A 16,915-nucleotide genomic window follows, 5' to 3' on the forward strand; every position below is an offset into this window, starting at 1 on the left:
ACTCTGGAAATATAACGCTGCCCTTTCAGTGTTGCTGGGTCAAAATCCTAGACTTCCACCCTAATAGCGGATTAGGTGTTTCTACACATGTTCCTTTTGTTTGCAAAGAACCAATAGCTCTCTTTTCTACTGTAGTATTACGATCAATTGAAATTTGGCATTCTTGCATTAGCCCCAGTGACTGCAAGAGGAAACCTTTTGGCAGCATGTCTTATTTTTAAGAGACAAAAAAAACTGCAGATGCTAGAATCCAGGGTAGACAAACAGGAGCATGGAAGAACACAGCAAGCCAGGCAGCATCAGAAGACAGAGAAGTCGACGTTTCAGGTGTAATCCTTCTTCAGGACTGGGGTGGATGTCAAGGGTGCTACAGATAAAGGGGGTGGCAGGAGCAAGCTGGTGAAGTGGGGATAGGTGAAGACAGGTAGAGGGTACAACCTGGTTGATCAATGGGAGGAATGAATCCGGTAGGTGGCTGGGAGGGTTGGAGGGGGGGGGGGCAGGCTGCTGGGAAGCAAATCAGGGGAAGGGGAGGCAGGTTATTTGGAATTGGAGAACTTACTGTAGGCTGCCTAGGTGGAAGATGAGATGTTGTTCCTCCAATTTGCGGTTTGGTTCATTGTGGCAATGGAGGAGGCCAAGGATGGCCATGTCGGAAAGGGAGTGGGAAAGGGAATTAAAACGGGCTATGACTGGGAGGGCCTGACTCAGATGCTCAGTGAACTGTTCCCTAAGTTTACGTTTGATCTTCCCGTTGTAAAGAAGACCACATCAGGAGCACCTGATACAGTAAACTAGGTTGAATGAGAGGCAGGGGAACCTCTGATGGTTCAAGGGGGTTGGTGGAGAGTGGTGCAAACCAAGGACTGTTGAATGGAACGGTCCTTGCAGAAGGCAGAGAGGAGTGGGGAGGGGAAGATCTCTTTGGTGGTGGGGTCTAGTTGGAGTTAGCAGAAGTATGTACGGATGATGTATTGGATGCGAAGACTGGTGGGGTGTTAGGATAGGACAAGGGGGACTCAGTCTTTATTGTGTTTGGGAGGGGACGTTAGAGCAGTGGAACAGGGAATGGAGGTGGTACAATGGAGGGCTGTCTGGACAACAGAGTGGGGAAAAGCACATTCTTGTAAATAGGTGAACAGTGGAGATGCTTGGGAGTGGAATGCATCCTCATCTGAGCACATGCAGAGGAATTGGGAGAACGGGATGAAGTTCTTGCAGGATACTGGGTGGGAGTAAGATTACTCCAGGTAGTTCTAAGAGTCTGTGGGTTTGTAGCAAACGTCCGTCTGGAGACTGTCATCAGAGATGGAAACGAAAGGGGAGGGAGGTGTCCGAGATGGACCGTGAATTTGAGAACGGTGTGGAGGTTGTGGGCAAAGTCAATGAACTGCTCCAGTTCAGCCTGTGTGCGGGGTGCTGCATCGATGTAACAGCGGAAGAGTTGGAACACAGTGCCTGTGTAGGTACTGATGGACTGTTTGACATAGTCAACAAAGAGGCAGGCATAGCTGGGCCACATCCAGTTGCCCATGGCCACCCCCTGGATTTGGAGGAAATGGGAGGAGTTAAAGGAAATGTTATTAAGGGTGAGGACTAGTTTAGCGAGCCGTGGAAGGTATTGGTGGAGGGGAACTAGATAGGTCTGTTGGAGAGGAAGAATCTGAGGCCGAGAAGGCCATCCTTGTCGGGTATGGACATGTACAAGGACTGCACATCCATAGTGAAGACAAAACACCGGAGGGTGGGGGAACTGGAAGTTATTTTTAAAGCAATATTCCCAAATAAATGTCACCTCAGTGGTGCTAAATGTTTCTTAAATCAACCTGTTCAGAGATGTTGTGACAGATATATGGACCAGGTGGTACTTGAACCCAGGCCCTGTGGCTCAGAGGTAGACATTATAGGTGTCTTTATTTTCTAGAAATAAACACCAGGCACACTACTACACCACAAGAACCCCAAAGTGGGAGAATCTAGATATTTTCAAATAGTCCTGAGATGTTGTAACACACCTTTGGAGCAGATGGAACTTGAGCATAGGTCTCCTGGCTCAGAGGCAGGGCCACCACCACTGCACTTCAAAAGCCCCAATGTGTATAATGTAAGTCAATTAGCACAATGCCGGCACATTGCTGCAGGATTTCCTCAGGCTAGATATTTTTAATTAATATGTTCAAACATGTCTGTGGAAAGGTGGGACTTTAATGTAAGCCCTCTGGCTTAAAAGGTAGGGACACTACTACCGCGCCATAAGAACTCCATTTATACGTGCTGAAGTAGCCATCCACGTTACTCCACCTATATGTACTTAACCTCAATTCATACAATTAACATGGTCCTGTAGTGTCATAGACAATAGCACATTAAAAGGCATGGTGAATATAGTCCTGAGTTGTTTATACACTGCCAAATGTACACTCTCAGCTTTCCTTTTCCTCTTTCCATTTTTGAAAATCAGGTAAAACTGGTCTGTAGCTGATGGAATCTGATAAAATGCATTTTTCACCTGCACTATTCTTTCCTGCAACTATAAAAGTGGGGCAGGGAGCAAACAGAAACCAGATCACAAAGCTGCTAGGTGATTATTTTGTATTTTGGATATAATATTTCATGGACCTATTCTAAAAGATCAATAGTAGATAATTTTTGAATACACTTTACAGCTGAATGTAAGTTTGCTCACTGAGCTGGAATGTTCATTTTCAGACATTTCATCACCATACTAGGTAACATCATCAGTGAGCTTCCGGTGAAGCACTGGTGGTAGTGACCTGCTTTCTTTTCATGTGTTTAGGTTTCCTTGGGTTGGTGATGTCATTTCCTGCGGTGATGTCATTTCCAGTTTTTTTTCTCTGAGGGTGGTAAATGGGGTCCACATCTATGTGTTTGTTGATATCAACATCAACTTGAACACTATTTACCACCCCCTGCGAGAAAGAACAGGACATGATATCACCACATCAAATGACATCACCACAGGAAATGACATCAACAATCCAAGGAACCCTAAACACAAATAGAAAGCGGGTCACTAACACCAGTGCTTCACAGGAGGCTCACTGATATTACCAAGTATGATGACAAAACGACTGAAAATGAACCTTCCAGCTCAACGAGCAAACTTACATCCAGAACCTCAATCTGAGTTATTAATGTTCTCAAAATTCCCAAACTTTACAGCTTCTTGAAAACACTTTGTTGGCTTTAAAGCAAATTTACAATTTATAGATGGGAAAAGCCTTGATATTGTCACCAAGGCACAAAAGTTTGAACTTGCTTAAAAATGAATGCATGGGGGATCCAAGATGGCGGCGTCCTGGTAGGATCACGTTTGCTGGGCTCCGCACTGCAACACCAACCAGAGAGAGCCAGAACCCATCGAAAACACTTTACTGTGTCTAAAAACACAGAAAAGGAGCTGGAAACATGAAAAATTTTACTTAGATTTGTCTTGCAGCTGGAGAATGCAGGAGGGAGGAAGCTCATCCGGGGTAGAGCACACGGCCCAGCTCACTATAACAGCAGGCTTTCTTACTCACCAGACCCTGATTGAGGAGCTGGCCAAATCTCGCAAGGTCCTGGGGGAGACAGATCCAGGAAAAAAATTGAAGAGAGGCTGGCTCCTGCATCTACTATGCTGCATGACCTGGGAAAAAGGACCGATGAGCTCGAGCGCCACGGTGCAAGGGTAGAAGCAGAGACTGACTCCTTCAAGAGCCAGATTGAAGCCCTAGAAACACAGGTCTGGATCTGGTAGACAATCTTGAAAGCAGGGGCAGAAGAAAGAACCTGTTGTTGGCAAACCGGAGGGGACAGAAGGTGAGCAGCCAGTGGAGTTCTTCGAGAAGTGGTCCCAGAATTCCTTGGTTTGGAGGCTCAGAAGGGGAGGATAACAATTTAAAGAGCCCACTGGATCACGGCAAGAAAACCAGGTGCGGATCAGCACCCATGCCCTGTCCTAGTAAGGTTCCATCATTATAAAGACAAGCAGAGGGTCATGTAAGCCTCTAGAACCCAGGGGAGGGACCCAAAAGCGTTGGTATGTAGCGGCTCCAGGGTCATGTTTTTTAAAGTTAAAACTTTATTGCTGGAACAGCACAGCAGGTCAGGCAGCATCCAGGGAACAGCTGACCTGCTGTGCTGTTCCAGCAATAAAGTTTCAACTTTGATCTCCAGCATCTGCACACCTCACTTTCTCGTCATGCTTTTTAAAGACTTCTCGTCAGCAGTGGTCCGGAGAAGGAAGTCCTACGATCACGTCAAGAGGAGATTGAGACACCTTGGGATCCAGTATTCTTTAAGATATCCAGCGGTGCTTCGGATCAATCATAATAGATCCATACATTTGTTTGACTCGTCAGAGAAAGCGAAGAACTTTGTGGACGCGCTGACTTAAGTCAAACAGCCGAATAGGCATAAAGGACAGAGCTGTTCGGGCTTGGTTTTCTTTAAAAAGGACTTGGTGGAGTCTCCTTTCTAGCAATACGTTGCGTGAAATGATGTCAGGGATGGATAGAGTATTTACTTCTAATTTCGAAGTTATGGTAAGGGATGTGTGACATACTTATTTTTAGTTTACTTGTCTATAGTACTAATCTTGTTCTTGGATGTTTATTTTTTCTCTACCGAGTGATCGGTGTATGTGGTGCGATCCTAGCTGGTAAGAGTTGAGAGGGCAGTTGGGATGGTTAGTAGGGTTGCAGGATTAATAAGTACCCCCTTTGAATGGGGGGTAAATTCCTCCAATCAGTGCCTTTGGCGATTTTTTGATTTTCTGATTTTGCTGTTTTATAAGTTTTGTAGATTTGTTGGTTGTAGTTATTTTAGTCTGTGTAATTTTTGGGTTCTTTTGGATTCTTTTGCGTTAAAGCTCAGGGTTCCACCTCTCTAAGGACTAGATGGTGCTATGGAAGGCTGTGTTTAAGTGGTGTGTTTAAGGATATGTTTAAGTGATGCACCTGCAATATTAAGGGGAGTCACTCACCTGTCAAGAGGAAGAAGGTACTTTCCAGCCTTAAAAGGGAGAGGGTGGATATTGCCTTATTACAAGAAACACACTTAGACAATGCAGAGCATTTGATGCTGCAACAGAATGGATATGGCCGGGTTTATTTTTAACTTTCAATATGAGGAGTAGAGGGGTAGCCATTTTAGTTAGAAAGAATCTTCCGCTTAAGTTATTAGAGTGCATTCAAGACACATACGGGAGATTTGTAATCCTTAAAGCTCTGATACATGGGGAAGAATATGAGAATATGGTTAACAGTAAGGATACAGTGATAGGCTCAAGGCACTGGCAACTGGACCCCTTCATCCTTAAGGATAGCAAGTTTATTGAATTCTTTTCTACTGAGTTCTGGGCTTTCTTAGATATTAATTCAGGCTCAGCTAGTAGCCCATCCATTCTTTGGGAAACAACCAACCCCCTAGCATTAGCTTTGGCTATCTCCTACTCAGCCAGTAAGAAGCGGCAGATGGGTGAGCAGCAACACTTGCTCCAGACGCGTCTGAAAATAGTTGAAAAGGCATACTTTGGCAGACTCTCGCTGGTTAAAATGCAGAGGATCACGGTGCTCTGGTCTACATTGAACTCCATGTTCACACAGACAGCCAAGGGGGAGCTTACATTTGCAACTCAAAGGCTGTTTGAGCATGGGGATAAGGCGGGCAAGTACCTAGCATACCTTGCTAGGAAAAGGAGTGCCCCCCAAGCCATTACCTCAATCAGAGAGGACACTGGAAATTTGACCTACAATTCTAAAAGGATTAAAGCAGCATTCCAGGAATTTTACTCTGAACTATACCAATCTGAAAGCTGTGAAAGTGGGCGGGTTAGGATGGAGGTTTTCTTTTCAGAATTTGGACCTACTGGGAGTGATCCTTTAACAAGAGTCTCTCCTTAATGCCCCATTGTCAGAGCAAGGGGTGCAGGAGGCTGTGAGGCATCTCCAGAACGGAAAGGTGCTGTGTCCTGATGGGCTCCCCAGTGAGTTCGATAAGGAATTTCTAAGTATATTGTCAGGGCCGATGCTTTGTATGTTCTAAGACCTCCAACCGTCTCTAAGAGAGGCGAACATCTCTCTCATTCTTAAAAAAACGGGAAGGCCCTGGAGGACTGTCCTTCCAATAGACCCATCTCACTCCTGAATGTGGACTTCAATCGACAATAGACAATAGGTGCAGGAGTAGGCCATTCTGCCCTTCGAGCCTGCACCACCATTCATTTGATCATGGCCGATCATCCTCAATCAGTATCCTGTTCCTGCCTTATCTCCATAACCCTTGATTCCACTATCCTTGAGAGCTCTATCCAACTCTTTCTTAAACAAATCCAGGGACTGGGCCTCCACTGCCTTCTGGGGCAGAGCATTCCACACACCCACCACTCTGGGTGAAGAAGTTTCTCCTCATCTCTGTCCTAAATGGCCTACCCCTTATTTTTAAGCTGTGTCCTCTGGTTCCCCTCTCAGTCTTCTAAACTCAAGGGTATACAAGCCCAGTCGCTCCAATCTTTCAACATAAGATAGTCCCGCCATTCCAGGAATTGACCTCTGGTTTGGGACTCACCCATCAGCGGAAACATGTTTCCTGCCTCCAGAGTGTCCAATCCTTTAATAATCTAATACGTCTCAGTCAAATCCCCTCTCAGTCTTCTAAACCCAAGGGTATACAAGCCCAGTCGCTCCAATCTTTCAACATAAGATAGTCCCGCCATTCCAGGAATTGACCTCGTGAACCTACGCTGCTGCACTCCTTCAATAGCCAGAATGTCTTTCCTCAAATTTGGAGACCAGAACTGCACACAATATTCCAGGTGCGGTCTCAACAGGGCCCTATACAGCTGCAGAAGAACCTCTTTGCTTCTATACTCAATCCCTCTTGTTATGAAGGCCAGCATGCTATTAGCTTTCTTCACTACCTGCTGTACCTGCATGCTTGCCTTCATTGACTGCTGTACAAGAACACCTAGATCTCTTTGTACTGCCCCTTTACATAACTTGACTCCATTTAGGTAGTAGGAGAAAGTGAGGACTGCAGATGCTGGAGATCAGAGCTGAAAAATATGTTGCTGGAAAAGCGCAGCAGATGCTGCCTGACCTGCTATGCTTTTCCAGCAACACATTTTTCAGCTCCATTTAGGTAGTAATCTGCCTTCCTGTTCTTGTCACCAAAGTGGATAACCATACATTTATCCACATTAAACTACATCTGCCATGCATCTGTCCACTCACCTAACCTGTCCAGGTCACCCTGTAATCTCCTAACATTATCCTCACATTTCACCCTGCCACCCAGCTTTGTATCATCAACAAATTTGCTAATGTTCAAAATTCTATCCAAAGATTCTGGCATTAAGGATAGAAACTGTACTGCCCTCCATCATTAAGAAGGATGGAGTTCATAAAAGGTCGCAGATCAACGGATGATGTCAGGAGATTACTTAAAATGATCCAAGTATGTCAACAGCAATCAGTACAGGGATTGGTGATCTCCTTAGAGGCAGACAAAGCATTTGATAGGGTCGAGTGGCCATATCGTTTTCATACTTTGAAGCAGTTCGACCTGGGAGAGACTTTCATCAGGTGGATGGAGGTTTTGTCGCGGTCCTCACCAATGGTGTACAGTCAAGCAATTTTGATATTTGTAGTGGCAGTCGACAAGACTGTCCCTTCTCATCACTGCTCTTCACATTGGTGATCAAACCACTGGCGGAGGCAAGACACAGGGATTCCAATATAACCACTCCAGAAGTGGGGACAAAGTCACATAAGATCACACTGCATGCAGATGATGTTTTTGTTTTCTTATCAAACCCAACCATTTAAGTGCCACACCTGATACAATGCATCAACTTATTTGGTGGCTTCTTGGGTTATAAGATCAATTTTGCAAAGTTAGAGGCCATGCCCATGAGTGGTCTCTTGAGAATGCCTGATCCTGAAGGCGGATTTCAGTTCGCCTTTAGATGGTTGCAGGAGAGCTTTCTCTATTTCGGCATATTTATTACTCCCGTTTCTGATCAGCTATTTAAAGTCAATTTTGCCCATTTATTCAACAGAATCAAGCAGGACCTTTATAGATGGGAGGCGCTTCAGATCTCTTGGTTAGGTCAGATAGCCGTCATTAAAATGACCATTCTGTACAGTCTGTTACTTCCTCTGCTTTTTCCTAAGCAAATATTTAGAAGACTGAATGGCTGGTTTAGTTCTGTTATCACAAGCAGCCCTTAATTAAATTGACTAAATTGCAGTTACCTTACAGTCTGGGAGGAGTGGGCCTCTCAGATATCAAAAACTATCAGTTAAGCTCATTGTTCTTACATGAATGATTGAGCCCGGGGGGACCCTCACTCACTTTGGTTGGACATCAAAGCATCTCAGGCAAGATGCCCCCTCATTAGCCTGCTGTTCTTAGAAAAAAATGAGAACAGTTAAGGAATATTGCCATAACCCAATAGTCATCAATACTGTCAAGACGTGGAGGGCAATGCGTGAGGGTGAGGGCAACATTGCCAAAACATCATTTTGGCAATATTGTCCACCATCATAGTTGGTATACTAGGCTTTCAGCTAGGGATGATGGATTCTGGGTTTTAACTATGGGCAGCTAGAGGTGTCTCTTCCCTGGGAGACCAGTTGGCTCAGAAATATGAATTGTCCTGTAGGGACCTCTTTCAGTTCTTCCAAATCAGAATCTTCATACAAAAAGAGGCCACACTTCTAACTGATCCTTATAGGTCCAATATGGAGAAAAGGGTGTTGAATGTTGAGGGTATATTATCTGTTAGCAACATTTATCATCTATTGGGAGATGGCCCCTCGGACGAGACCGAATGGCTTTGTAGGATATGGGAGAGGGAGTTGGACATTGAGATCTCTTCTGAAATATGGGAGGGTATCTGGGAAAATGCAAGAAGGATCTCGATTTGCAACAGGACCCACGCTTGGCAATTGAAAATTCTCCACAGGGTCCATCCCAGACCTCCTCGCTAAATTTAAAGTGGGAGCATCTTCAATGTGTCCTATATGTAAAGTGCGTGTGGGCATTGTCTTTGGTCCTGCCACAGAATCCGAGCATACTGGAGTTGGTATCTCTTCTTCTTGGCTTTGTTAATTCTCCTCCATTAGATGCACATAAAAAAAAAGGCTTTTCAGTATCCTCACTTTCTGTACCAGAAAGAACATTCTGTGAGGGTCGGTGTCAGAAAATCCCCTGGGGATGGCAGGCTGGCTTAAGCTAGTCATGGAGCACATCCCCTTGGACTTCCTTACGAGTATGGTGCACCATAAAACTGAGAATTTCTATAAGACATGGCAGCCCTTTTTGGACTACCCAGGTATAGATTTGTCTGCCATACTAATAAGCGCCTCTATATAGCCCTGGCAACTCTAAGTAATGGGTTTGGTATCCAGAGGGGAGGAACTGCGAACAGATGAATATGTATAAACTTGCGCACTCGATGATCGAGGGCTATTGTTTTATTTTGCTGAGCTGTATTATGGTTGTTATCATTATTATTGTTAAGTTTTTTTTAGTTTAGTTATTAGTTAGTATTTATTTGTAATTAGCGGTTTTGTTTTTTAATATTTGAATTGTTTGGTTTTGTATTTGTTGTAATATTCAAAAGAAAAATGATTTTTTTAATAAAAATATATTTTTAAAAATGAATGCATAGGGCATGGAGAAAATAATTCATTTAAATAATTTTGAGCCTAATTAGAATTAATCCTTATAATTAAGGCAGTGAGCATATCTCGGAAGTTCTTTGGAAAAGCAGATTTGAACAATGGACTTCTACAATCCCAGATGTGGTCCTCAAGGAACCTTCAAAAAGGAATTAGAAAGATGGAATAGTGTGGGGATGAGAGTCATAGTGGTCCACAGCACAGAGAAAGACCTCTTGGGCCTACTGAGTTTGCATTGGTCAAAAACGAGCACATTTTCTTGACCCATAGTTCTGTGTGCCTTGGCATCACAAGTGAACCCTGAAATTCTGCTTAAATATTGAGGGTTTCTGCCTGTACCACCCTTACAGGCAGTGTTAGAAATAGCAGTGGTTAGTAATTAGGAATTGTTGCAAGGCCAGGAACGATGACCCATCTTCTCAAATCTGCCATCAAATTTAATTTCACCGTAACTTTTAAGTAACTATCCATCTGGCTTTTGAAATAATTTATAAACTTGGTTCAACAATGACTATGCAAGATAACTCCATATTTTCACCAGCTTCAGTGGGAAGAAAATCGTCAATATTTTTATATCTTATATTTTATACAAGTGGAGTCACAGGTAAACAGGGCAGTGAAGGAGGCTTTTGGAACACTTGCCTTCATTGGTCAGAGCATTGAGTATAGAAGTTGGGAAGTTAATGTTGCAGTTTTCCAGGATGTTTGTGAGGCCGCACATGGAGTATTGTGTTCAGTATTGGTCACCTTGTTATAGGAAAGATATTAAACTGGAAAGAGTGCAGAAGAAAGTTAATTGAATGTTGCCAGGCCTCAATGGTCTGAATTATAGGGAGATAGTGGACAACTTGGGACTTTTTCTTAAGAGCATAGGAGATTGAGGGGGAACTTTATAGAGGTGTATAAGAGGCATGGATAGGGTGAATGCATTCAGTCTTTCTCACAGGGTTGGGGAATCGAGGACATCAGCTTAAGGTTAGAGGGGAAAGAATAAAAGGAAACCTGAGGAGTAGCTTATATTTTTACACAGAGGGTGGTACACTTATGAAATGAGCTGCCAGTGGAAGTTGTTGAGGCAGGTACATTGGCAACATTTAAAATGCATTTAGACAAATACACGAATAGGAAAGGATTAGAAGGATATGGGCCAGTGTGGGGAAATGGAGTTAGCATGGATGGACATTTTAGGCAGCATGGACCAATTTGGGCCAAAAAACCTGTCTCTGTGCTGTAAGATTCTATGACTATCTTTTGCAATTACTGTATCCTCTTGACAATCTCGCTTACCAACAGTAACAATGGCCTGGATTTTCTGAGGATGAGATTGCTATTCTGCTTTTTTCTTTTAGTGAAAAGGGGGAGTTCAGAATGAATGAGAGGAAAGACTGCTCAGGGCTCCCTCAGGAATGTGGAGCCATATTTGTATTCTGACAGTTCTTTTGTACAGCACAACTGTCAAAGGAAGGATGCCTTTTCACAACAGTCGACTGTCATATTCTGAAAGTTAAAAGGTCCTACCATCCAAATTTTAAGTACATAAGCGTGCAACGTGGATTAAATGCTGGAAAGGGCTAGGGTACTAGGTAGATGGGATGTCAAGTAGAAAAAGAATAGTGTGCCAGGGTGCAAGAATGGGGTCTGGGCAGGAGGAGTTGGGGAGAGAAGAGAGCAGATTGGTTTCAACAGGGGAGCAATCGGCTTGGATCTGGTTTGGAGAGTGTAGGAGATGTAGTTGGGTTGTGTGATGCAAGCATTGGAGTCTGTTGTATACTTACTGAAGAGAGTCAGACTATATCTAACTTTTCTTGAGGAACTATTTTATTTAGTTTTATCAAAACCCTCCATTGTCTTCAGTTTAAATGGAGACTTTCAAAGAGTTCTGAGCATAGAGGATCTGCCTAGCTGAAATGGGCATTCCTCAGGATCCTCCTGCACAACTGCTATCTACACTGGCATAACAAAAGTCTAGTGGAAAATCTAGGCTAATGTTTCTGCTTTATCTGTTGTAACCATTCATAATCTTGAAAGTCTCAGAGGTCACATGTGACCTTTTCAGCTTGTACAGGAAACCTTCAAAATCACAAGTTTCTCTTCATGACTGTACCCCTCATCCCTAGCAACATCTACTTAATGTATATTACAACTTCCTATTTTTTTCAAAATGTACTCATCACTATCTTTATTACAATGGACTGCCCAGAACTGAACACAAAACTCCAACTATAGCCTTAAGTCCCTTATTACAAGTTTTCTCCCTGTCCCTTACCTGCCAATGTTCCTGCCTCCTTTTTGGCTGGGTGGTATCTAGCTTCGTTCCTCCAACAAGGTGGTGTTGAAATTGCTTTCTCTTTATTGCATATGATGATATATCACTCTTCATCCCCTCCTTTCAATTCAAACTTACGCCACTGAAAATCCATGTATCTTGACTGGTTAAACAAGAGAAAAATCCAGAGAAAAATGCAGAAGACAGACAACACTCAAAAGTTTCATTGAACCATAATGCCACTAATGGAGGGATGGGAAAATTTAGCCTACAAACCTGGTTGAGTTTCAGAGCTGTTAACAGGCATCTATTTTTAGACTTCAGTTGATTGTAACATTTTTCATATTCACTGCGAACAATGTGATTTGTCGCAATGAAATTTCTCAAATCCACCATGGCACTTTAGTGAAATCCCAATAACAACAGTTTGTTACTTTTTTGCATAGCGCTCATTAAATGTCTGGACCATTAATGTTTTACTTCAGAGACTATTTCAATACCACACAGTGTATTATATACTGCAACTATCACTGAAATCAAATCTTAATGGCCACTGACATATGCTTTCTAGAATACTTGAACTGTCACAAGCTATAATCAGGAAAAAGCTGAGGAACCACAATGAAAAGCTAAGCAAAATGATTTTATATAATACTTTAAAATATATATTTACCTCTCCACTCCTGGAGACGACAACCCAAGCTTGGGGGAATCTGTAAGCTGATGTAATCCTTTGATGCCTCACCCAAATGATCACTCTTCACAACAGAGCCTGAACAGTAAATGCAACAAGCAATACAATTATTAGAGCCATCAGAGCAAGTTCAGCACTTTAAAAAACTCTTTCAGTAAAAAATAAAAGAGTACAAGGCAGAAACCCGGGCTATGTTTCAACTAGTGCTACAGCCATGATTTCTCCATGTGACCATACCCACCCAATTAGCAAGGGCTCTTGCCCAAAACGTCATTCTCCTGTTCCTCGGATGCTGCCTGACCTGCTGTGCTTTTCCAGCACCAATTCTCCACCCAATTAGCAGCCAGGTACGAATATGATCCTGACATTCAGATGAAATTCAGAAGCAACAGAAGAGTTTACCCCCCAAGACATAGATTCTCCTCCATGGCTGTCAGCCCTGAGAACTGTCAAGTCTGGTCTTAAAACACGTGATAAGAAATCTGCAATGATAACAACACGAGAGTATGTCCACTGAAGGCCAATTTATATCCAATGTGAATGAGGTCATAAAGTCAAAACAATACAAGCCTATGATTCAAAACAGTTGCCTTCTTCCTCACCATGTTCCTCAATCTATTTTCTCTCCAGAAATATCCAGTTGCATGTTGGCTTTAACTAACTTTACTGGTAATTTATTTCATAACTTTATTGCTGAATAGGTTAAAAAGATTCTGCCTCAATCTTAATCTTCAACCTCCGTACCCTGGAATTTGAATTCATCAACATGACGTAGATTGAAGTTAACACACACAGACCTCTGCAGGCTTCTGGATTTAGCCTCAAGCCCTAAAATTGTTGTACTTGAGATTATGTCCGTCCCTAACCCACCAGGCCTCATCATTACATGGGCTGCTAACACACACATTCCATTATCAGCTATTAATAAACCCCATTAGCACCTATTCATTCCCCCAGAATGACCTTTAACTACTCCTCGTCTGTCCAACTGTTTTTCTCTCCCTTTAGCTCTACCTCCGCTTACAGTTTACCATTCCCTTGTCTCACCAAACCACTGCATCTTCTGCGTATGTACCAACTTTTTCCTAGCTATCATCAGTTCTGAAGAAGCGTCAAGGCACCTGAAACGTTAATTGATTTCTCTCCAAGGATACTGTCAGACATGCTGAGTTTCTTCAGCGATTTCTGTTTTTGATTTCCAGCATCCACAGTTCTTTTGGCTTTTTTTGTTTAAGTCCAATAAACCAAGTTTCCATCAAAGTTAAAATTCATATTATTCTTGTTCCATCTTTGTTTCTCTCAGCTGTAGCCTCCTAACTTTAATAAAGTTGTAATTTCCCCATTAACTAAATTTATTGTTCAATTTATTAAATCATTCATTCACCACTAGCACTGGAAAATTTAACTTAATAAAACCAATAACAATACTTTAACATGTCTTTTTTCCTCAGTCTGTCTGCAGCCTTTAACAAGGTTGACCATGTCATCTTCCTCCTATACCTTTTTTTTATTATCCAGAGAATTATTTGTTATCATTGCTTTCCATCCCCAAACTGCTAACTCTAGTGTCCCCCAAGGATCAATTCTTGGCCCTCTCCCATCTCTCAACACATCAGCAATCACATCTTCCCATCCATCTATATATTCCAAAAGGACCATTCCTTCTATTATTCCCTCACCACTCCTCAGACATTAACACCAACACGTTGCTACATTACCTTTCCAAGCAAGTGCAGGAAATATAATAGCTGACCTTTTATCCTCCCTTTTCACTATCTGAGTCACAAAGAGCTCTTTGAAAGTAAAACAGCAATTTACTTCAGCCCACTGAGCTTGCTCAGTCATTCAATAAGAACATGGCTGATTCAACATTCTTCATCAGGAATTCCTGATGAATGGCTTTTTCCCAAAACGTCAATTTTTCCTACTCCTTGGATGCTGCCTGACCTGCTGTGCTTTTCCAGCACCACTCTAATCTTGACTCTAATCTCCAGCATCCGCAGTACCAATTTCTGCCCTCAACATTCTTCATGTCTATTTTCTTGCCTTTTCCCATAACCCTTCATTGCCCTACTGATCAAGAATCTACCCACCAACTGGACTCAATATTGCGTTCAACAATTTTAGGTCATAACCTCTACTCTTTTCCTTTTGACTTTCTTTCTCAGCGCTATTTTCCTTTCTTGATTTTTTTCTTAACTACTATTTTCTGCATTCCTTCCATATCCTATCCCACACTAAGTCCCTCTGCTAAACCCTCCTATCCTTGCCTACCAGTATTGCTCCCTAATTCCTTAACAGCTCCAATTTAAAATTATCATTCTTGTATTTTTAAAAACTTAATTTAAGAGATATGGTTGCCACTGCTTGGACATTTAATGCTTATCGCAGTTGCCCTTTAGAAGGTGGTGTGAGCTGTCTTCTTGAACTACTGCAGTCCATTTTGTGTAGTAACTCCCCACAATGCTGTCAGGCAAGAAGACAGCTCACACCAATCAGTCTTACGACTGTGGTGGGCAAATTGTCGAAGAGGATTTTGAGACAGGATTTATGATTACTTGGAAAACTATAGCTTGATTAGAGATAGTCATCAGCATGGCTTTGTGAGGGGCAGGTCATGCCTCACAAACCTTATTGAATTCTTTGAGGATGTGACAAAACACATTGATTAAGGTTGGGCACTGAATGTGGTATACATGGATTTTAGCAAGGCATTTGATAAGGTTCTCCATGGTAGACTCATTCAAAAGGTAAGGAGGTATGCAATACAGGGAAATCTGGCTTTTTGGATACAGAATTGACTGGCCCATAGAAGGATGGTAATAGATGGAAAGTATTCAGCCTGGAGCTTGGTCACCAGTGATGTTCCGCAAGGATCGGTTCTGGGACCTCTGCTCTTTGTGATTTTTATAAGTGACTTGGATAAGGAAGTGCAAGGGTGGTTAGTAAGTTTGCCGATGACACAAAGGTTGGTGGAGTGGTGGATAGTGTGGAGGGCTGTTGGAGGTTGCAACAGGACATATAGTGTGGAGGGCTGTTGGAGGTTGCAACAGGACATTATTAGGATGCAGAGCTGTGTTGATAATTGGCAGATGGAGTTCAACTTGGATAAATGAGAAGTGATTCATGTTGGAAGGTCAAATTTGAATGCAGAATACACGGATAAAGGCAGGATTCTTGATAGTGTAGAGGAACAGAGGTACCTTGGGGTCCATGTCCATAGATCCCTCAAAGCTGTCACCCAAGTTGATTGAGTTAAGAACGCATATGGTGTTTTGGCTTTCATTAGCAGAGGAATTGAGTTTAAAAAGCATAAGGTTATTCTGCAGCTCTATATAGACCACACTTGGAATTTTGTGTTCAGTTCTCGCTGCCTTATTATAGGAAGGATGTGAAAGCTTTAGAGAGGGTGTAGAGGAGATATACCACGATGCTGCCTGGATTGGAGGGCATGTGCTAAGAAATGTTGAAGGAACTAGGGCTTTTCTCATTGGAGCGAACAAGGATGAGAGGTGACTTAATGGAGATGTACAATATGATAACAGACATCGATAGAATGGATAGCCGGAGACGTTTTTCCCCAGGGCAGAAATGGCTATCATGAGAGGGCATAATTTTGAGGTGATTGGAGGACGGTTTAGGGGAGATGTCAGAGGTAGGTTCTTTACACAGAGAGATGGGTGCATGAAATGCACTACCAGCGGTGGTAATAAAGTCAGAGACATTAGGGACATTTAAGCAACTCTTGGATAGGCACATGGAAGATAGTAAAATGAAGGATGTATAAGTAAGTTTGACCTTAGAGTAGGATAAAAGGTCAACACAACATTGAGGGCCAAAGGACCTGTACTGTACCATACTGTTCTATGTTCTATATTGACTAGTAACATTGTAGGAATGACAATATATTTCCATGTTTGGACAGTGAATGGCTCGAAAGTGAACTTGCAGCTGGTGGTGTTCCCATGTATCTGCTGGCCTTCTATGTGGTATTCTTCTATGTGATAACAGTCATGTATTTGGAACGTGCTGTCTAAGGAGCTTCGGTAAATTTATGAAGTGCATCTTGTAGATGGTTTACATTGCTGCTGATGCTTAGTGTTCAATCCCTCGACTAGTCTGGCCTTCATATGACTCCAGACCCACAGCAATGTGTTTGATTCTTAACTGCCCTCTGGGCAATTAGGGATGGGCAATAAATGCTGGCCTAGCCAGTGATGCCCTTATCCCATGAATGAATATAAAAAAAGGGGAAGTTACTCACAG

The 16,915-nt window shown here is 42.6% G+C and overlaps 1 long non-coding RNA gene across 1 annotated transcript in view; it reads right to left on the bottom strand.

Moving 5' to 3' along the window:
* LOC122539554 overlaps positions 1-16,915 on the bottom strand; it is a 52,847-nt gene that overhangs the window by 10,156 nt on the left and 25,776 nt on the right. Inside the window, exons 3-4 of the long non-coding RNA XR_006309120.1 lie at positions 12,629-12,727; positions 11,956-12,118 (exon numbers count right to left, since the gene is read on the bottom strand). This is a non-coding gene — a long non-coding RNA (uncharacterized LOC122539554). The remainder of the gene's footprint in view (positions 1-11,955; positions 12,119-12,628; positions 12,728-16,915) is intronic.

This window comes from Chiloscyllium plagiosum, chromosome 32 (genome assembly GCF_004010195.1).
Source record: "Chiloscyllium plagiosum isolate BGI_BamShark_2017 chromosome 32, ASM401019v2, whole genome shotgun sequence".
Taxonomy (NCBI): domain Eukaryota; kingdom Metazoa; phylum Chordata; class Chondrichthyes; order Orectolobiformes; family Hemiscylliidae; genus Chiloscyllium; species Chiloscyllium plagiosum.